Genomic DNA, 23,727 nt, shown 5'->3' with positions numbered 1-23,727 from the left:
TAATTTAACTTGTAAGAGCTACTTAGTAACAAGCCTAAGCTATAGGTGAAGCATTTATAATTAATATTAAGTCTCTGTGTGGTTATTTGGGATTGTGTTGGTGGAACAAAAAACCCCGCCTACACAGAAAACCACACCAATCAAAATGTAAAGTTGTGGATCCCATGACCAAATGATACATCTACAAAACAACTCCTATACTTAAGATTCAAGGAACATTGCTGAGGAGCACTTGAAAAGACTTAAGATACAGAGGATCAGGGAGTATGTTGTGTCATTGTGTTTCTTGGTAACTTCAGAAATCATGCCCATCAAGAGTCAGCAGCATGACTCCCTAAACACGAGCTGAACAAGGGTAACAATAGACATGCCAGAGTGGACAGGGGAAGACCATGAGACCTCAAGCCTACATAAAGAACTACAGCAACCACAGAGTGCTGAGAACAGAAGAAACAGTTTTCACAGGCAAGAGCACATCAATTGGTCATTTAACGCCAAATGGTCAGTTCTTCAAACATTCATATAAGTAACAGCATACAGACCAAGCAGGTTCTATTTAGGATTACATATGTATATATAGATATACATCTATTGTATAACAACAATTAATGATAAAAAGGAGGCCATGAATTTTGGAAACCAACAAGGGGTATAGGGAAGATTTAGAGGGAAGAAAGGGAAATGATGTAAATATAACCTCAAAAATAAAAGACAAACAAAGAGAAAACTGAAAAAACCCAATGAATAAGCAAGCAAATGGGCTATACTTAATACTCCCCTTCTTTTCCAGTGTCAGGGAATTTTCTTTAAAGGAAGAAGAGCTAAAAATGGACTTTTACTATTTTTTCTTTCTTTCACTTTGTTAGAAACAGAAGAAATGCTATGATTTATTATAAAAGTTATGAACATTTATAGAATATATTATTATATCTTAATAGATATAGACAGCATACAATGACTAAATTGGGGTCATTAAAAATTTCAATTCTTTAAAACATAATTTTTGATTAATCCACAACAACTGTACATATTTATATGGTTAAGCGTGGCATTCCAATGCATGTTTATCATAATTACTTTCAAATTTAAGTAATTAACATTCCATCAGAGGTTATATAATGTCCATTTTTAAATGTTATGAACTGTGGCATCCAAAGCTTGTAGTGCTAATTAAAGTGACTTCTGTAAAACCAAAAAAAAGAAAGAAAATTGAAATCTGAAGCTTTTTTCCGTGTCATTTCCTTTCCCTTATCAGTTCTTCTGTAATTTACTTTTAAAGTTTCAAAAGCCTATTAATGAAAATGGAAAAAGTATAAATGTTAAACTGATTATACCAGGCTAATTGATCTGACCATGGGTAATTAAAAATTGATAATAGTGCTTTTTTAACTTGTAACAGTATTTTCATTAGATTTTTTTTCTTTTCTATTCTCTTTTAAGAAAAAGGAATCTCAATTTTTCCCTCTTGAAATATAAAATAGCTTCAGATGGATTTGTAATCCAGCAAATCTCAAGTACATTTAGCATTCAAACGCTGCACATCTGACACAACTTATTCACAAAAAAAGTGCTTTTTCCAAATCTGCTAATGACGCTAAGAACAGCGTCTATCAAAACTAACTTACAGACATAATTTAAAAAGCGGTATGTGCATATATGTGAGTCAGAGACCAGTTTCGACAAAAATACCACTTACTAGGGTAGGGGCACGGGGATTGGAGGAGTAGTGAAGGGCACGAGGACACGAGTGAAAATAACCACACAGAAAACATAGGACGGGACTGGAGGGAGCTCCAGTGAGAACTGAAATCTCCTGTGTTAAATTTTCATTTGCTTACAGTAAACACACTGATCCCAAAAGGTAGGAGAAGGATAAAAAACAAAAGCATTAACATGATACGAGGAAGTGAACAGACCAATTGAAGGCTGCAGGCTACATTCTTAAACATTCTATTGCTAGAATAAGACCAGTAATGCTCACACCCCTAGACCAAAACATTCTGTAGTCAAACCACTCCCTGGGTGGAATCCATTGTTATCTCCCTAAGGGAGTGTGAACTTAGCTGAATTCTAAGACTTTTGTTTGGGGTTAAAAAAAAAAAAAATCTACTTCTCTTTCCTGAAATACAAGGACTGGATACTAGCCACACCTGTTTACAAAAACCTGGTCTAAATCTAGGTAGAATATTTATTTGAGGTAGAAAGGAACAATAACCTTGAAGGAACAGAAGTTTCAACTCTCTGACCTTTGAACAAGGCTCACATTTATGGGCCTCCACATAAGTATTTTATAATATATAATTTATATTCAAGTAATTTATATTGATATGTAATATATACTCTAAAAAGACTATATAAATGTTAAATTAATTAAAGGTAGTAACCTTTATTTAAAAAAAGAACTAGTTTCATTATCTAAACGGGAAAGACTTAAATTAATACTATGTAAATAAAAAGGATATTTTTACTTACACACAGATTACATGAATATTAATAGAATTACACATGGTAACGAGTAATATAAACTATGAAGTGGCAGCTATACATCGTCTCCCAGAAAACTAGATTTTTGTTTTGTATATCATTCAAAATCTAGCGCAGAATAACAAGAAAATAGTTTATGATAAGGAAAAACTTGGAGTACTTTTAGAAATGGTATCTCAATATTCTCTATATTCTTTTAGGAACTTGAAAATACACACTTTTAAGACAAACAACATTTCTGTTTGTTTACAAAGACAGGGTTTCTCTGTGTAGCTTTGGAGCCTCTTTTGGGGCTAGCTCTGTAGACCAGGTTGGCCTGGAACTAGGAGATCTGCCTGCCTCAGCCTCCTGAGAGCTGGGATTAAAAGCCTGAGCCACCATCGCCTGACCAAAACAACAATCTTTATCCTGCTTAAGTGATTAAGCATATCCTGCTACCCTTTAAAAGGTGCTCATTAATCAGCAATCACCAAAAGTTTATTCAGTGATAATTTATGCTTCGCTAGATTCCAATACTTTAAGAGGATTCAGCCGACCTTTAACATTCTGGGATTATGAGGCAGCTGGGACATCTCTGTTTTTGGAATCAGACCTTTGGCAACCTGAACTACATCGCTAGCTCAGGACCTTCAGAACCTTGGTCAGGTCACTCCTGGTGAGTAACACCCTATGCCAACTGACTGCAACACTGTGCCTTGTTTGTGGCTTGTTTGTTATTTTCATACTGATTTCCCACACTTGTTCTTTCCAAATGCTTACATATTTATTCTAACAGGGAATTACTTACATAAAGTTGTAATGAACTTGGTGTAGCAAACACTGACAGGCCAGATAGGATTGTTAACGTAGATTGCCAAATCAAGTCTTTCATCCAAGGTAAAAGGTTTGTAGGTTTCTATCCTGTAGAAGTGAGACAATGTGCCATATTAAAAAAAAAATAGTAAGTATTAGAATTAATCTTTGATAGTCTACCTAAAGGAAAAGCTTCCTATAGAGTAGTGGAATACATTTTTAACTGGTTGAATGATAGTGCCAGAAGCAGCAGGCATAATCTAAGAAATTTAGTTTTAAAAAGCCAGAGGTTGGATCTGCCAATTATAGTAGACACTTATGCTCTCGGGAACTAAGTTTCTGTAGCAAATGAAAAGAAATAGAACGAATGTTTTTCTTGTGCATATTAAACAACCTCAAGAATATATAGAATCAAAAATTAATTTAATTTGTGGATAGTTAATAAATATCATTAATATTATTTATACTAATATAGATCATTAGCTTCTTTCTCATTTTGGGAGAATTGCAGGTTGGTTTGTTTTTGATACACAATTTCTACATGTATCTCAAACTTAGGATCTTTCTGGTGTACTTCGATGATTGGCAGGGAACACCATGTTTGCTCTTCCAGATACATTGATGAGCTCAATAACCAAAGAAAACATCAGAAAATCTAGGTTTTCTAGAGAAATTTTCTGCATGTAAATAGCCCATGTTAAATGGCCAGTAGTACAGTTTAATGGCTTAATAACTTTCAGATTAGGATAACTATGGCATTCTTCAAATAAACCTGTCCGTATGTACACATAGCTAACTGCTTAATACAATCACATGATAAAAATTTAAGAATCATCATGATTATGGACTTCATGTCAATATATAAAAAAGAAACTATACTCAAGATAATCTCCTTAATTTACAGAATTCATAGTTTAAACTTTTAAAATATAGCCTCAAAACTTCTCTTCTCTAGCTACCACAAGAATAAGTTGAAAGGCTCCAAGGTAATCAGAACACCTGATTTTCAGGTATGTATTTCTGACCGAAAAGCAAAGAAAGCAGGAAAACCCTAGCTTATCAAATATTGTTAATTTTACGTATGAAATTCAATCAAAATGTAACAACTTAGATAGATCATATAAAATTAGTAGGTAAGAATAAAACAGTTTCATCCTAACAGAGGTTAGCCACTAAAATAAGTAAAGCAGACAACATCCACATTAATACTACAGACAGATGGCCGAAGCCATTCCCTGATGAAGGAAAATGCAGGTCCAGAAATCACAGATAACAGAAGTACTGATGTCATTAAATGGGCAGGGAAGCTCTGAAGAAGAACTGAAAGAAAATAATACTGCAACTAGGAGAGACAGAAACAACAGCATCTCTAGAAGGGCACAGAAGAGAGTCTGCACATGTGGGAGCCTGAGACGGGAGGATGTCAAAGCCATAGTCTATTAGACAATGCAGAAAGATAAAATGGTCAAATCTGCTGTGACATGTTAGCCCTTTTCCCCGCTTACTGAAATGCTTACTTATTTCCTGAACTAGCAAAAGCCTTAACAGTCAAGCAAAGGCTGTGCAGATATACTTATGTTTGAGGGTCAGGATGAGAAAGGGGAGATAGTTTTACTTTCAAAATGGTTTCCATACAAACACAGTCAGAATTTCCATAAAATGGACAGTAAAAGAAAATGGTAAAATTATTTTATACATAGCAAGAAGATACCTTGTTTTAAAATAGTAACTGTTTCCCCAAAATAACACAGTGATATATTTTTTTGCAGTTATGACAGGTTAAAAAGAAAAAAAAATGTGCTTGGGTAACTGTTTTAATTTCAATTTTTTTGCGTATTTATTTTATGTGTATGAGTGATTTGAGTGACCACATGCATGCCTGAATCCAGTAAGGATTAGAAGGCACTGGATTATAGTTACATATGACTATGAACCAACAGGTGGGGACTAGAATTTGAACCCAAGCCCTCTGCAAGAACAAGTGCTCTTAATAAATGAACTACCTCTCCTGCCCCAAGTTTGACTGACTGTTAAAAGTATTCAATATTCATATATTGTAGGTAATTACTTAGCCATGAAAAAGAACTGAACCTATGAAATGTGAAAAGATGTTAATAAACACACATTTTCATGATAAGATACAAATAAAAATGTTAAAATGTATTTTAAAGTAATGTTAGAAATCAATAACCATGGAAATATTATGAAAAGTATATTTTCTATGAGATTGTATATTAGGGTAGCTACTTTCAGATATACCACAACTGTTTTCCTTTATTACTTCCATGACCCAATGGTATTTGTAAATACTTGGTTTTAGAACATTTTTAATTTTACTGTGGCAGAAATGTATAATCCCAACAACTGCCTGAGTCTCCCAGTTTGACATTTCACAAGAGGTAGGTGTCATGTTTACAAGAGAACAGAAGCAGAGAAAAAGTGAAGTGTTCTGTCTAATATTAATGCTAACACAAGATCATGGTCTCAAGTGCAATGATTAAACACTAAATACATAAAAGTATGTTCTACAACATGATATTATCTTCGGTTTTAAACAGGTAAGATTTTATAAAGTATTTCAACACTAGGTTTTCAATCTTACTATGTAATCTTTATCTACAGTGGGAAAGCCTGCCATGTGATATATGATTGATATAATATAATGTAAAATACTTGAAATACATTGTATAAACAATGTAGAAGAAGTATAAAATAGGATCTTAAGTAAATAGGATCCTTACTGGGATGCTTAAGTAAATACTGTAACATTAAAAAATGTGTAATGCTCGTTGGCAGAAACTACAGATACATATTCTCACCTTAATTTAAAAAAAAATAGCAAAGAAGCCATGTTTACTAACCCCAAATCAGGCAAATGGAAATAAGATGGCTCACCTGCTAAAAAGACATGTTTAATGATCCACAATCAGGAAAAGGCAGAGCAGATGGTGCACCTGCTAAAGGCATTTCCTGAGGTAGAATGAACCAATTACAGAAAGTTGTCCCCTGATCTCTATGCCCAGGGTGTGGCACACGTAATCCCACACATACCAAACATACACACAATAAAAATTAAATAATAAATACTATGAAATAAAATCAGTCCATTTCATAAAAGTTTTATATTACATAGTCATATGTTCTCAATAATTCAAAAGTCATGTCTGTCATAGATCAAATCAAAAACTGTAATTTTTTGATGATGATTCTGTCTATAAAGTTTTTGTTTTGTTTTTTAAGAAACTAAGTTTCCTAGTCCGACTTAAGACTCTCACTCCAAGCTGTACATTCAAACTATTCCTGCAATACAGAGGAGCTGTATCCATGAGTGCTCTTGGTCCAGGCCCAGATAGGACCACATCCATGTGCTCCATTGCTGAGCCTGACCCAGAATTGTTAATAAAACTCATGAAATTAAAGATGAACAGGGGAACTTTATAGCGGACAAAGAAGAAAAACAGATTTTAAAGTATTTGGTAATATTTACTATTTAATAACATGTTCTATTGAGCTGACAAACAAAAATAGAGGGATTTCCAGATTCTTCAAAATCAACAGGAGATCAATACCTTAAAGAAACCTATAAGAAATACAGAAATTGAAAGAGTAATTAGAAGACTTCCAACAACAAAAAAAACACAAATCCAGACAAATTCACAGTAGAATTCTATGAGAATTTCAAAGAACTACAACCATTACTTATGTTTTTTTTACCAAAAACGAAAAAGAAGGAGTTCTCCCAAACTTACATTACAATGCCAGTATTATCACAATGCCAAAACCAGGAAAATCACAATGACAATGAAAACTATAAGGCATTGTTTCTGTCAACACAGAACAAAAATCTTCAATAAAATATTGCAAATTAAATACAAGCTTATATAAAAAAGATTATCTACCACAATCAAGTTTGCTTTATCCTAATAATATGGGGATGGTTCAACATATTTAAGTGAATAAATATGATGAACCATATAAATGGATTTAAAAGATAAAATGACACAATCATTTCAATAGATCCAGAGAAGGTCTTTGATAAAATTCAATATGTTGTCCTGATAAAAATCTAGAAAGACTTGGACTGGAGGGAACAGAATAAAGGCTATAGATTATAAAGCCATAGCCAGCATCAAACTAAATGTAAGACCTGAAGCAATCCTATTAAAATCACAAAAACAGGGATGACTACTATACCTAGCCTTTTTCAATAAAATATTAGAAGTACTAGCTAGTGCAGTAAGACAAGACAAAGGAAATTAAAGGGACACAAACAGGAAAACTGGAAGTCAAATTAACCCCTATTGCAAATACTATATTACTCATAAGAGATTTCAGAAAACTGCTATAAATGCCCAACACATTTAGAGGATACAAAATCAACTTACAAAAATTAGTAGGCTTCCTATACACCAAAAACAAACATGCTGAGAAAGAGATCATGGAAATTTTTCCTTTCACAATTCAAAAGAAAAATCAATCTAGGAAAAAATATAATCTAGGAAATAAAAGATTTCTACATTGAAAAATTCAAATACTGAAGATCAGTATTATGTAAGACACTAGAGAAAGGAATGACTTCCCATGCTCATGGATTACTAGAATACACACCATAAAAGTTGACCCAGACCCAAAAAGAGAAACACTATTTGTTCTTTCTTCTTTGTGAATTCTAGAAGAGAATCCCCAGAGCTGAATATCGATATCCTCAGAAGCTAGATAAGTAGAATGAGAGAAAGAGCTCAAGAGGATATTAGAACATGGATGCTATGAAGGAAGACAAGGATAAAATTGAGGAGACCCTCTAACTGGGGAGAGAGAATTAAGGAGAGAAAGGAAAGACAATCATAACAGAGTAGATATTTGACACAAAAAACTATTTGTATAAGTTTACTTTAAAATACACATGGTGGTGGCATGGGTGGTGTTGATGGTGGTGGTGGTGGTGTGTGTATATATGTGTAGTTTAAACAGAATTATACTGCATAGGTTGATAGTTCTCCCCACAAAAACCATCGATATCTGAGCAACTGGAGTGAACCCTGGTTCCAGTGATAGGAGTCCTCTACTGGCATTGTCACTGTGATAGACTGGGAGGTGGGGACAGGAGATTCACAATGTAACTTAGGCAACTGGCATTGCCCATTACCTCTATGAACTTGGAGGTAAGATCCTAATACTGAAGACACTATATAAATTTGGACTCAGGTCTTAAAGGAATCAAACAGGAAGTGACCTGGAAGTCTCTTCCCTGAGAATAAGCTGCCATTGCATAGTATGATGTGATAGAAGCCATCTAGACAGAAAAGCAAAAGTCTATAAACTACAATAATGACCAACCTGGCAAGACAGTTCCAATGGTGAATATTGACACTATTTACAGAGGCAACAAACAGCTGTGTAACTGGACTTAAGGCGTTCTCAATAGGCGGGAACTAAAGCCTTAAATTTTAAACCCATCCAACTACTAATTAGTGGAAGGATCACAGACCCTACCCAGAGAAAAACTACTATTCTCATTTTTCTAAACCAGTCTTAACTGCATTCTAAACAGTTACTTTTATATCACAGATAATGCAGCAGATAATGCAACTCTCACCCCTCAAGAAAGCATCTGCATTTTTTTGCAGCACACAAAAGCTGCTAAAAGAGAACCACTAATGGTCAAAATGCAGAGATTAAGTGCCTGTGGGGTCACTATCTCCACTTGCTACATCTACAAGAAAACCCTGCGTCTAAAGCTTAGAAAATATCACAAAGGAGAGGGTGAGAAGACTTAAAGAGCCATAAGACTAGGATTCCTGCTGGTAGATAGTGTCTTCTACAAGATAGCGAAGCTGCACCTATGGAATTTCTAAAAAAGACTTCCATAATGACACCACCATATGATATGCCAAAAAAAATAGGGGAAACTTCAAAAGTGTTAGCTATCTGATGAAGAACTTATATAGGCAGTCAATGGCTCCTGAGAGAAGGTGCATCAGTCTCCTCCAGGAACAATCCTCCTGGTAGATAGGCTAACCAATCCCACACTGTCAGTAATAAACACACCTACAGAACAGAAACATTAGACTAGATGGGCTCGGAAGAGAAAGGGAGAGAGAGATTTTAATAACATTTATAGAAGTGGAAATCATGAACTTCAGAGGGGCATGGCAGAGTTGGAGGAGAAAGGGAGAAAAAGAGAAGATTTGAAATATAAATACGATGCATTTACAGAATGATGTAAACACAGAACTAAAACAAGTAAAATTTAAAATAAAACATCAAATAAATTTCTATTCTTGTTATGGTGAATGAATGACTTTAAACACACAACTTTGCACCTTTGCTTTCACATGAGCATTATGTGAAGATTTAAAAAAAAACATGTTTATAAACTCACATACCTAACAAAAGTTAGCATAATTATTAGTAAGATGTTTATAAAAAACAATATATTAATTTTATTAAAAACCTATTAATTATAAATTTTGCAAAAGTTATCAGAAAAAAGATCATTTGGAATAGCAACTATATATTCTTATCTTTTCTACAAGATTATATACAAAAATAAGAGAAGTTTAAGTTGTACATGTTTATTACTGATGCTTTTAGTCTTAAAATATAGGAAAATATAAGGACAGTCCCTCTTTTTCATCATGAAGCATAATATATTCAGGCATATGAGGTAGGGAATAAGTAATTATTGAATGACAATAAATTAATCAACCAGTAAGTGAAGAAATTGGTGGGGCAGAGAGCAAAGGAGATAGACTGGGAAGAAGAAGAAGAAAAGAAAAGGAGAAGAATAATTGCAAATATGAGTATAATAAGTAATCAAGAATGAGATGCTGGCACTTCTTGTGAAATGATAAAGTTGGGGAGACGTAGCAGAACAAATGGAAGGAAGAGACTTGATGGAAACTCACAGGGAGATTGCTATGTACTGCAGAAGACACTGAATGAATGAATAAGAACTGTAAAACCCAAATCTTTTCAATAGTCGGACATATGTGAAGGGAGCAGTTTCAATCAGAGGTCTAGAACTAGAGAGCAATTCTAGCTTCAATAAAGGATCTTTAAGAATGCCTCTCAGTTTTTTATTTTTATTTTTTTTAATTATTTTAAAAAATTTCCACCTCCTCCCTTCCTCCCATTTCCCTCCCCCTTCCTCTCCAGTCCAAAGAACAGTCAGGGTTCCCTGCCCTGTGGGGAGTCCAACGTTCTCCCCACTCCATCCAAGTTTAGGAAGGTGAACATGCAAAGAGACTAGCTCCCACAAAGGCAGTACACGCAGTAGAATCAAAACCCAGTGCCATTGTCCTTGGCTTCTCAGTCAGCCCTCATTGTCAGCCATATTCAGAGAGTCTGGTTTGATCACATGCTCCATCAGTCTCAGTCCAGCTGGCCTTGGTGAGCTCCCATTAGATCAGCCCCACCGTCTCAGTGGGTGGGCGCACCCCTCGTGGTCCTGACTTCCTTGCTCATGTTCTCCCTCCTTCTGCTCCTCATTTGGACCTTGGGAGCTCAGTCCAGTGCTCCAGTGTGGGTCTCTGTCTCTATGTACTTACTCATAAGTGGATTCTAGCCATAAATAAAGGACATTGAGCCTATAATTCGTGATCGTAGAGAAGCTAAATAAGATGAACCCAAAGAAAAACATATAGTTATTCTCCTGGATATTGGAAGTAGACAAGATTGCCAGGCAAAAATTGGGAGCTTGGGGGTGGGGGTGGGGTGGGGGGAAGGGAAGATGGGGAGAGAGAAGGGAGAAAGGGAGGATGGGGAGAGCTTAGGGGAATGGGATGGTTGGGATGGAGGAAGGGTGGATATGGGAGCAGGGAAGTAGGTATCTTAAGGGAGCCATTTTGGGGTTGGCAAGAGACTTGACTCTAAGAGGGGTTCCCAGGTGTCCAAGGAGATATACCCAGCTTGTTCCTTGGGCAGCTGAGGAGAGGGCACCTGAACTGGCCCTATCCTATAGCCACACTGATGAATATCTTGCATATCACCATACAACCTTCATCTGGCGATGAAATGCCTTTTGTTTTATGCAGAAATGGGGAATATTTCCTTACACACAAAAAGGTATAGAATAATTTAGCAAAGAAAAAAACTCACAAAATAACACTGCATAATAAATACAAGTACAATGACTGGGAAAATTTTGAAGGATTTATACAGCATCACAGTGAAATGGTAAAAAGAAATGAGTCTATGTGGTCTGGCTGAGATGAAATTATTAACCTATCAGATCCATACTCTATGAATATGGTTAAAGTTGTCAGTGCCCTGTAGTCGTTTGTATTCTAAGATAGCTGGAATTCTCGAACACAAGTATGTATGTACAGTACAGTAGACGCACTGCAGCATAAACGAAATCAAAAGCCACAATACATAAGAAGTCATTCACACAAGTGCAGGACAATCTGTTGTCAAGGTTACATCTGTGTAAAACTGCCTGGGATTGAAAGGATATGCCTATTTCCTTTACACCTCAATGCACTCACACTCCTCACTGAAGTCAGTACGTAGTTCATCTGAATAAAGGGCACACTAATTCTTTGTCAAAGCTCATCTTTCCAGCTCTATGTTGTTATTTCCCCTGTCTGGTGGTTTAAGGTACCTTAATTACTAAACTGTATTTCATATTCCTTTAATTTCTAAACTAGAAGAGATTGTAAGGGACCAAAGTGATTTACACTGGAAAAACTCAGTGTATATATAACGGGGACATAATTACATCTCTGTCATCTGTTCTTTTCATTCCTGATTGAACAAATACTGATCAAGCTCCCATTTTTTTCCTAGAACTATTCCTAAATGCTAGGGAAACAAAAATTTTAAATGGCAGACATAAACTCAATACTTGTAGAGATTTTTTGACATGTTATTTGAGAGAATGAAAGTTAGAAGACAATAAAAATATACCATTTATTTAGCCTATTTTATATCTGAATTAACATTTAAAATTGCCTAGCACCTTGACACATTGTGTTTGGGCTGCTTCTTATGCTGTAATAAATACTAAAGAAAGTACAGACTTTTGAGCATATTATATACTAGTATTTAGTAAGTGCCTTTCAAACACTTAGAAGTACTCAGTACTTTTATGTGTTTAATCTTACCTTTCTATAATGCATTTGAAAAAAAAACCCACAATAACTTTTGCCATTAAAGTACACTATACAAAAATCTGATAGAAGAAAAAGGCAACTATCTTACCATTTTAACATAACCTTACCCAGCACTTCAACAAATTCTTATCTAACAATTTAAGTACATAAATATTTAAAAGCTCTGTATATTTAGTGGTCAAACTTCATAATAATCCCACAGTATTAGACTTCAGTTTTATTTTAAATTATTTTCATTACATCATTATTTTATTTATAGTAGAGACCCATAAAGACCAGAATAGTAGAATATATCTTCCCCACCAGATCATCTAAAACTTCAAGAAAGGAAGTAAGAAAATCTATTTTAAGCATGGACAGTGAATTGAGATCTAATGATAAGAATTTTCGAAACATTTGCCAGATATTTTTAAAATGTATTAACATAAAAATTCAAATTACAAAATTCCTGCTTTAGATTTGCAGATGAATAAAAATAGGAAAAGTAACAAATATTTTTTCAATAAGCATTTATCAACTAATGAAATAGAAAGTCTCAAATAAAGAGTTTAGAAAAGAATATTTTTGAAGAGGACAGTATTTATCTGCTACTGTTATAACAAAGTATTTCTAGGTCAGTTTCAAAAGTTACTGGAACCTAGTTATCTGCAAAATTGTCCAAAACTAAATACAAAGTGCACTGCCTTTTCATGAATGTTGTCGCACAGGTCTGTGACTTTTATAGTTCCCTTGCTTTCCTGCAGAAACACTTCCTCCTTAATTTAGCAATGGGTAAATGCCTGACTGCTTATGAGAAAGATTAACCACCTGCCTCTAACTCTGTACAGCTAAACCCACAGTCACCTGTCCTAAACTTCTCTTAATATAATAAAAAATGAAAGTATTGGTATTAATAATTCTGATGACTGGTAATGATCTCAACAGTTATTATTTTATTCTATGAAAGTGATAAACTGGCAACCTGAGATTAATAAATTAACTAACTTCAAGAAATAGGCAAAAGTAAGCTCTAACAGGGAGAACAACTTGAAGCATTGAAGCTGAGAAGTGGGGTCATCCTCTGATACCAGAATTTCAGACACAGATGACGATACGTCCTGTGTAAGTTCACTAGACAACATGATCTATGAATGCTTATTTTCTCTGCTTTGTTTTGTCCAAACGATTTTCTAAAATATTGGAAAATCATTGACATAGTAAAGCTGGATGGGATGAGGGCAAACACAGTATTCATGCAGTGGCTCTAAATTTGGAAAACTGAGGTAAACTAATGGGTTGGGGAATATTATTTTCAGGTATGTGACTTTTGTTTACGCTGCATTTGTTTAACTCTGTGAAGCTTGTTACTGTGCCGATGTAAAACACCTGATGGTCCTAAAAAAGAGATGAATGGCCAACAGTGAGGCAGGAGCAAGGACAGGCAGGGCTGGCAGGCAGAGAGCACACATAGGAGAAATCGGGGTGAGAGACAATGGAGAGTAAGAGAAAGAACAAGGAGAGGACAGGACAGGGGATGGCCACTCAGCTACACAGCAAGTCACTGAGAAAGAAGAAAAGAAAGGTGTGCATAAATAGAGAAAGGTAAAAGCCCAGAGGCAAAAGATAGATGGAATAATTTAAATTAAGAAAAGCTGGCAAGAAACAAGACAAGCTAAGGCTGAGCATTCATAACTAAGAATAAGTCTCCACGTGTAATTCATTGGGAACTTAGTGATGGGCCCTCAAAAACCAAAGAGAAAAATATCACACAACACTCATGGTTTACTGACACACCAGCACTGCAGGTTGTGAGTGAGAATAGTGCAAGGGGCTAATGAGTAACTTGAGACGCCTGACTATTTTGTATCTATTTTTAAAACATTAATCATATCGATCAAAATATATTTCAATGGATGTCAAAATGACAAAATTACATAAATCCCAAATCCAAGTAAGAAATGACACAACATTTAGAATTTCCTATTAGTAAGTCTTAAGAAAGCTGTATGACAGTGTTATATATATACATATATATACATATATACATACATGTATATATATATCAGTATATCATCATATCCATGCATAGATAAAATATTTTCATATTAGTCTCTTAGAACACTACACATTTTGCACCACAATATTTTACTGTTTAAAATTATAATATTCCAATCTGAGTGGTGGTACATAGCCTTAATGCCAGCATTTGAGGCAGGTGGATTTCTGAGTTCAAAACCATCCTGGTATGCAGAGCAAGTTCCAAGACATCCAGAGTTACACATAGAAACCATGTCTCGAAAAAATACACACACACACACACACACATATATATATATACATAGAGAGAACTTAATGTGTAATATGTATGGTTATGTATTTAATACACACACACACACATATATATATATATATTCATACAGTAGCTAAGTTCATAATACAGTATATAAAACCTACTTTTATGTGTGTCCCCAATACCCTTTACAGATTTCATTTTTAAAGGAAGTGTTTAATTTGGCTTAGGGTTTAATAGAGCTAGAGTCCATGATGGCAGAGAAAAGGCATGACAGCAGGAACAGCTGCGGGCTTACATCTTGATCTACATGTAGGAGGCTGAGGGATGAAAGAGAGAGAGACAGAGACAGACAGACAGACAGACAAGAAAGGCACTGGGAGTGGCTTAAGTATTTTGAAACCCTAAAACCCTCACCCAGTAACAAACCTCCAATTCTTCCAAACTCTTCCAAAACAGTTTCACTTTGAACCAAATATTGAAATATTTGAGTCATCGGGGCCATTCTTATTCAAACCACAGCAAGCAGTATCCTTCCCCTTCATTATGATACTCTGACTCTCTGTTGTTTCCAAGCATGCTGATGCACTAGACATCCCGAAGTTCTACAGAGTCTTCGAAGATCTGACCTACCATCTAGGCAGTGCCTGGTAGGGCCTGCCACCTCACAGGGCAGTCACATCTCTTTTTTTTCCATTTATAAACTGATTTATGCCAAAGAGATGTAGAGGCAAAAGGATGGTATAGGTCTTTCTTTGGCATCCCAATCAAGAGCCATTATACTATTATCATTCTCTTCTGTTCATTTCCTAGCCCAGCAAGTTTTGGACACAGTTATTTAATTGAAGGTAATAAAAGCACTGCTTTGATCCTCAACCTGTTGTGCTACATCTACTGCTTTGACTTGGTCTTGAGCTCAATACTGCTCAAAAGATCCAAAGTCTTAACTCAAGAATTCTATCTATTTCAGGTGTGCCTTGTTCAGCCTTCTTCAGAGAAACTTCCTCCTGCACCAGATAAAAACATATATAGAGACTCGCAGCCAGACAATATGCAGAAAATAAGAGACTTTGAACACTCAACAGAAAACTAGATATCTCTATCAAATGCCTCTACTCAGGAATCAGCAGGGAAGAGGAGGCGGAAGGAGTGTAAGAACCAGAGAAGATGGAGAAGATGTGTTAGGAAGGAAACAAGGTCTTCCTAACACAACAGGGCTGATGTACATATGGACTCACAGAGACTAAGGCAGCAAGCACCGGGCCAAAGCAGGTTCACACAAAGAGGGCCCTGGATCTGAAAAGAAAGGTGAACACATACCTTCATCTCTAACCCAGAAGCTATCTCCAACTGATAACTACTTGCAAATGCAAAATTAGTTTTCTGCATTTCTCCCTGGGGAAACAAACCATTCTTATGGACAGGTCCCAAGAGAAGACAATGCAACAATATCTTTGGAGGTCCCTTATCTCATAATCTTTATTTAAATTTCTAAGACAAATGGATTTACGCTTTAATTTTCTGAAAAAGCAGAATTTTCTGAAAAAAGCAGTTATCCTTAGTTTGTTTTATTTCCTGTACTAAAACAAAACCTACCTTAGCCTTTCTATACAGATATCATAGGTATCTTACAACTATCCATGCATCAAGTCAAATAACTGCACTACATCTCTAATGGCTAGTACCAATAGTATCTAAGAGGTTAGTAAAAAACATTTTAGCTCAATAAGATTCATAATCCCTTAAAAATTCTGTATCATATAAAGAAAAGGTACACTATTAAATGATATAAAAAACTTATTAGATAGTTCTTGATATTTTATTCAACAGTTACTGTAATATGAGGGGCTGGTACCTTTTTCAGCTGTCAGCTTACATGTTGCTTCTTCAGTGATCTGGACAGGAGTGGCGGAGGGAGCTTCCTGTTTTCCCAGAATACTCCCAGTCTCTTTGTTCCACCTCTACTTCCTGTCTGGCTTTCTCGCCTATACTGCCTGCCTGGCCAATCAGCGTTTTATTAAAATACATGATTGACAGAATACAGACAATTCTCTCACACCAAGTTATTTAAACAAGAATTTGCTAGAAGGACTTCCAATTTAAGTACATATACAATAAAGCAGGTTTTGGACAAATGTTATTTGTTAAGACTTAGATAGTATGTTTCTTTCTTGGCTATGTATGTTGATTAAAGTGTGTTAAATATTCTTCATTTATTTGGGTCCTTTAAAAAAGTTTAACAGGCATTTTTTATCTTCAAAGATAAAATAAAAAATAAAATAAAATAAAATAAACACTGCAGGCCAAATAGAGCCTCTCAGCAAGAGATTGTGATCTTTACTACAGACTTAACTTCTTTTGTTCAGACTACACTATGAGACTCTAGAATCATTCACTTTCTACTATGGTGAGCCCCAAATAGTTAAGTATTCACTAAAGTAGTAAATTAATAAATGAGAAGATACGTTAGCCATGACAAATAGAAATGTTACAGCTATTCTAACTTATATATTGTTCAACAGGATATTTCTGCTAGATACAATTAATGACTAACTTCTCGGCCTACTTGAATTTGGATGTGTGATGTCTGAACTGGAATGTTATTTTGCAGATTTGAAACCATTTCTCCCCCTATGTTCTCCAACATTTGAACTAGTGGGTGCTCCAAAAAGTTCATAGGTGCTTATCATGAACAAATTTCTTGTTGGTTATGATTGACGTGTATGGGATGTAAGAAATATACCTTTGTTGTTTTTAAGCACTGAGGTTTTGTGTTTGCTTTAACATAGCCTATCATGACTGATATACTGCCAATTATTATAGCAATGTAGGCTAACATGCAACCTTTTTGAAACTTATACCTGCTTGCAGTACAAACCATGAAAAACTAGGGCATCTTTATCATTCCCTAAAAAAATAAAAAAAAAGAGGTCTTGAGTTTTCAACCGCATTGTTATTGATGATCTAGGGCAACGAATAAATATTCATTCTATATGATGCTTTTGTAAGCACAGTAGAATAAAGTTAATGTTTATTTTTAAATATTACATTTGTAGGTGAACTGAAAAACAACTAGGCAGATATGTTATGCTATGGCTACAATATAACAGCTGAATACATGTATTACAAGTTTATTTGGCTCCATCATTTTCGAGGTTTTAATTCATGACAGGTTGCCGCTAATGATTCTGAATGGAGGGAGAGCAGCAGCTTGTGGCAAAACCACTCATCTATTGTCCAAGACAACGAAAAGTCTAAGAGTCCTACATGCCAGCAAAAACACAGGACAACAACTACATCCACCTATGGAAGATTCCACCACATCCCATGTCTGCAAAGTTCGGAGCTATTCATTTAACATTTTGGCCTTTTAGGAACAACCAAGCATAAACTACAGCAGGTGCTATTTATAGTTGACTAAGTTGACTACTATTGGCTCTACATTTCTTGCAAACTAATTATTTTAATCATCAATATATTTATGTGGGGATTGATTTTAAAAAAACTAAAGATTCTAAATATTACGTATGAAACTTTTTGGAGTTTCTAATAAACAACCATTTAGAAATCGTACACACAACCAATGTTATAATATGATTAGAAAAATCTACAAAATTACTGATTTATTACAGCAATAAAGGAATTTTTGTTTGTAATAATTGTATTGTAGCAAAGTTTGAGTCTGTCATATACACTCAGAGTTAAGGAAAGTTCCAAATGCTTGATGCCTTAATCCTTTCAGGAAGGTTATTTCCATTTCTCTTAGTCCAGGGCTTTACACATAAAGAAAAAGTTGTAGTATGGTCAAATTTCTGGACCACCATACTGCTTTCAAACAGCAAATCAATCAATCAATCAATCAATCAATCAATAAAATTGTTTTGTTTTGGTTTTGCGAGACAGAGTTTCTCTGTGTGTAGCCTTCTCTGTCATGAAACTCACTTTGTAGGCCAGGCTAGCATTGAACTCATAGAGAGCAACCTGCCTCTGCTTCCTGAGTGCTGGGATTAAAACCATTTGCCAGCACTGTCCAGAAGTAAATCAAATTTATCAGACAGATATACACGCATGAATACAAACAGGCACACATACATACCCCAAATAGAATCCTTTAGTTACAATTATTCCCAGTGTGGCTTATGATTCTCCTTCATCTTGGCCACATCCTGACTTACAAACTCATTTCTCATCTACATTAAGTTTAGTCCTTCGTTGTTTCCTTCTGCTCTGAGCTGTTATTTGTTTGAGTCTTTGCTGCAAGCATCTCTTCACAAAGTGGTAAGACATCTCTATTAGTGCATGTGTGATTATTAATTAAGAGTTGACAATCTTTCTTATGCCTTTCTGTCCTCCCCTGGAGACCTCTATTTTAAGAGAAGTCCCAAAGTAAATCTTTGCTGGGAGCTCTCTGTAAAAGAAGTCTTTATTCTCAAAAGACACTTACAAAACTCTCCAAGATGTGGAAGGAAGAGACAGGCATTATTTTCATATCATTACCTGATGTTTCTTTTGAAGTTTACTATTTCTGGTTCAAACAGTATTCCTTTAAGAAAATACTGTCATCTACAAATCAGTTTTCTCTCTGTGTCTCTTTTCTGTGTAGAGTCACTTTTTATACAGGATGATGTTGACTGGAACTCAACACGTAGCTGAAGAAGACCCTGAACTTCTGCTCCTCCCACTCCCACTCCCACAGTGCTAGGGTTATAGGCTTGTTACCAAGCCTGACCTTATGTGGTACTACACAGAAGCTAGACAAGCAACCCACCAAATGAGCCACATAACCATGCCTACACTGTTATGTTATAAACCAAAAATAATTGGAGCCTAGAATTTTATAGAAAGAACCGTGCTAAATGTGAAGTGTTTTACCTGTTATTTTAAAACTAACAGCTTTCCCTGCTGGCAGTACGTATTTCTACAGCAAAGCATGTAAGACTACCGGCTCTAGAATGAACTATACCCTGTCTATAGCCTAACTTTGCTCCCTGACAGTTTAATGAGCTTGGACAAAGTATCTTTCTTTGTTTTATTTATTTTTATTTGTTACAGTTTTATTTATTTGAGGGTAGGAGTCTGTTTACACTCCCATATGGCATGCATGTGGAAGGCAGAAGACAACCCAAGGGAGGCAGGTCTCTCTTGCCACCTTATATAGAAAAGAATTCATCCAACAATTAACAATGAAGGAAATAACCAAATTCCAATGATCTAGTCTAGAAGAGAAGTAACTGTTATTTTTCATGAAAATTTAGAATTATAGAACTTTAAGCCCAATACGCTCACATGTAGAACCTGTTGTGGAAAGCACTGAGTCTGTAATCAGGGCAAGTCTGTACTCAGTGTTCATACAACTAAAGCACATTCCTCTAAAGAATGCAAGCAATATCCATGCTACAAAATTTTTCATCTTATCTCTTAAATAAATATTTGGCTTGCATATAGGTTGCATTCTTAGGGGAGAATATTTCTAAGACAAAACAATGCAGACTAAATGAAAATTTTATTTTTATTTATCTTACATCACATATATAAAAAAGTACTTTTTTGGATAGAGAACAAACATCATTGCTGAGTTTTACCTATGAAGTAAGCAAGTTCAGTCTACTGTATAGTAAAAGTAACTAGTTATTAGGAAACAGAAATCTGTTTTGAATTGAAAATTGTAATCCCAGCTATGACAATGCTAGAAATGGAAACTTTGCTACAAATGACTGATTTTCACAATACAAATTTCAGGTCTATGTTCATATAGTTCCTTTACAAAAAGATATTGTTATTTTAATTTCTTAAGACATGAAACATAGCAAATTACAGCAAATACACATAATATTGATGGTATGAACAGGAACTCTGCTCATCCTTTCAAATACATTATCTTCACACAGGTACCTTGCATTTTGTAGGTTGAGGGAAACTGTAGAATAGTGAAATGAAGGAGCACAGACGTGTGTTTCTCCATAAAGTGAAAACACCTCATCATTTATGCAGCAGCAGTTGCTTCTGCTTCTGTTTGTTCTGTTTCTCCTCTTCCGTTTTGAAAGCCATGAGACAGAAACTATTATCTTGTTAGTATTAGGTACACTGTCAGGTAATGATAATTTGAAAAACCCACTGTTCAAAGAGGTTCTTTTTTTTTTCCACACAAGCAGTTATCTTAAACTGACTGACCACAACTTTAATAAGTACAAAATTCTTAATATGCTAATATTAATATAGGTTCCAACTAAAAAAAAAAAAGAGTCCCAAAGCATGAAGTATAAAATATCTTTAGGACAAGAACAAAAGGGCTTTATTTATTTAAAAGTATTGAAAAGCAATGCATTTTATAGACAGTATGATCTGAACGAACAATGTCAGTGAAATGGGTAATCCTAAATGATCAGTCAGAAATAAATCACTTTTGAACCATCTGGAACTCTCACAGGAAAATCCTCAGCATACAGTGAATCAGCTATAACACCGTAACACCAAATCAGAGTCTCAAGGCCTGACAATGACAATGAAATAATGTACAACTCAGAAAGAAAGAAATGAGAAATGTTCATATTTCATTGTTTGTCAGAGGATTAAGAGAAAACTTCAAATGATATTCAAAGTACCTGCCTCAAGATACAGAGAGCTCTTGCCAATCATTTATACATTTACATATATGTGTACAAAAATCCAAACGACTAAACATATACTCATACAGACAAAAAAGCTGCTGTACATAAATATCAATGTATTTGCATGAGTAATCCAGCTGGAGTATGTTAGAAGAGAATATTATACTTTAGTTCCCCTTCAGTCATTTTAGCTTCCAAGAAAAATTATCGTTACTATTTTAACATGTCTTTTAAAATATCTATTTATGGTAGATAATTTATGCTCCACTTAAAAATTATTTATCAACCAATTAGTTCTAAAAGTCCCATCTAATATTATTTTTACGTTTACATTTTTCATACCTACGAAGTTGCCTGACTCTTCTATATTTCTAACATCTAAAGTGTCCCAGGTATTGTTAAAGGAAAAAAAGCATATCAAAGTAATACACAAAAGATTTCTTATGAAGTCAGGTATTATGACTCATGACTGTAACCCCAGCACCTGGGAAGCAGAATCAGGAGCATCAGGAGTTCAAGGAAACTTTTATAATTTAATAAAATAAAAAAAATTAAAAAAATAAAAAATAAAAAAACCTATATAACAAAACAAAGCAAAATAAAAAATTCCAACATATCCTTCTGCACAAAATAGTAATATATGAACTAGATTTAGAGACCCTTGGATTTGTGTATTTAGTATCTTACCATTCTCTAACCTTGTGCAACATGGCAAAACTATGCTGAAAATGGCTGCTTGCCCAATGAATTATTTTTACAGAGGATCTCTTCGTGATTTACGATTGACCAATTGTACTATTTTTGGAAAAAGCAGTTAAGACTGGTTTGTGGACTCACAAAAAGGATCATACTATCATGGTATGCATACTATCCACCACTTGGTATTTGTGTGTGTGTGTTATTTTTAACATGCATCAATGACTTTACCTTACCCTCCATATTATAGTTTACAATATTAAGGATCCTATTATCCAACCTTGTGCATAACTGCTAACTACTGTAACATAAGATTTACATAAGTAGTAAATCCAGGATCAAACACTGGATAAATGATCATTTACTGCAAGGTATTAAGTAAGATTGCTGTCAAGAAAAGTAAACAAAAAAAAACACAGGCTAATCTGATGGAAGCATCTCCTCAACTCAAAGTCCCTCTAAGGTGACTTTAGCTTGTGTCAGGTTGATTAATAATAATAATAAAAAAAACAAAAAACTAATCATCCCCAAATTCTATTAGTAAAATTAATAAATTAGCCTTCAGTATGACTCAAAATCAACACAGTAAAAATTATAGTAAGCAGAGTGTCAATTACTTACAATTACTATTAGCGAACTGCTCAGGAAGGGAAGTCTCCATAACATAAAACAACAAGGAACCAATGGATATTTTATGATATCCAGTTCTGTCCATCAGAATCTGCTACTTGCTATATACATGCCATTCACTTATAAACAACCCAACACAGAAAGAACCCTTAAAATCAAAGATGCCAGGACTATGAACACAATCAATCAATCACTGTGACATAACGTACCCTAGGCCTTTACTTCATTTTGTTCCATGTCTTCTCTCAGTAAACAAAAGGTAGGTACTCCTGCAATGTCTATGAAGTCTTATTTTCTTAGGCCCAACTAGACTCACAAATTAACAGGACAACTATCACTCATCCTGAGCACCAATATTGCTAGACTATTAGAAGACAAGATCCAGAGCAGCATCTATCCTTCAGTTGCCTGAAGCAGTCCATAGGAGGGTCACACAGCTACCAAATTTGGATGGTTTCCTAGACTATGGCTCAGGTATAAGACATGATTTGTATCCAGTAGGTGGGAAGTTGTACTAACCGGAGGCTTTATTCCTAACCAAAACAATGTCTCTTATAACAACTCCATAGGTGCATACTCTAGAATTCATTCAGGGGACATCCATTCTAAAAGTCACCATCCATAAAAAAATTCTCATTTCTGCCAGGTGTTTGTAGATATGTTACCTCTTAGATGAAAGTTATTAAATAAAGTTATTATTACAATGAGCAATGCTGCTTAGCAACTTAGTCAGGATATTTCCATTAGATGAGAGAATGCACAGATGAAATTTTCTTTATTATTATTATTATTTTATTACTTTAAAAAAATACCAATCCAAATTCCCACTCCCTCCCCTCCTCCCACTCCCTCCACTCATCCTCCACCCCTCCCTTCCAGTTCTAAGAGAGGGGAAGGCACCCTGCCTGTGGAAAGTCCAAGGCCCTCCCACTACATCAAGGTTGAGCAAGGTTGGATGTGGGTCAAATTTTCACAATGAGAAGATAACATAAAACCTGCCCCATACAAGACACACAACATATCCTCTTAAGGCAACTAGTGAAAACTGAAATTAAGAATACTTGGTTACACAATTTGGAGAAGTAAGATTATTGGGATAGGGACAGAGGCAAGTTAGAGACATAGGGTACCA

At 35.1% G+C, this 23,727-nt stretch overlaps 1 protein-coding gene across 17 annotated transcripts in view; it reads right to left on the bottom strand.

Annotated features, from left to right (window-relative positions):
* Mbd5 (methyl-CpG binding domain protein 5) overlaps positions 1–23,727 on the bottom strand; it is a 348,936-nt gene that overhangs the window by 283,856 nt on the left and 41,353 nt on the right. For 13 of the 17 annotated variants that reach the window (XM_085681158.2, XM_085681157.2, XM_085681160.2 and 10 more), the window contains exon 2: positions 3,272–3,384. The exons of the other annotated variants lie outside the window; for them this stretch is intronic. The gene's annotated coding sequence lies outside the window, so the exon portion shown is untranslated. The remainder of the gene's footprint in view (positions 1–3,271; positions 3,385–23,727) is intronic. 17 annotated transcript variants of the gene reach the window in all.

This window comes from Myodes glareolus, chromosome 21, assembly GCF_982192425.1.
Source record: "Myodes glareolus chromosome 21, mMyoGla1.1, whole genome shotgun sequence".
Lineage (NCBI taxonomy): Eukaryota > Metazoa > Chordata > Mammalia > Rodentia > Cricetidae > Myodes > Myodes glareolus.
The sequence above is the reverse complement of the archived record's forward strand: the minus strand, read 5'-3'. Positions and strand labels throughout refer to the sequence as shown.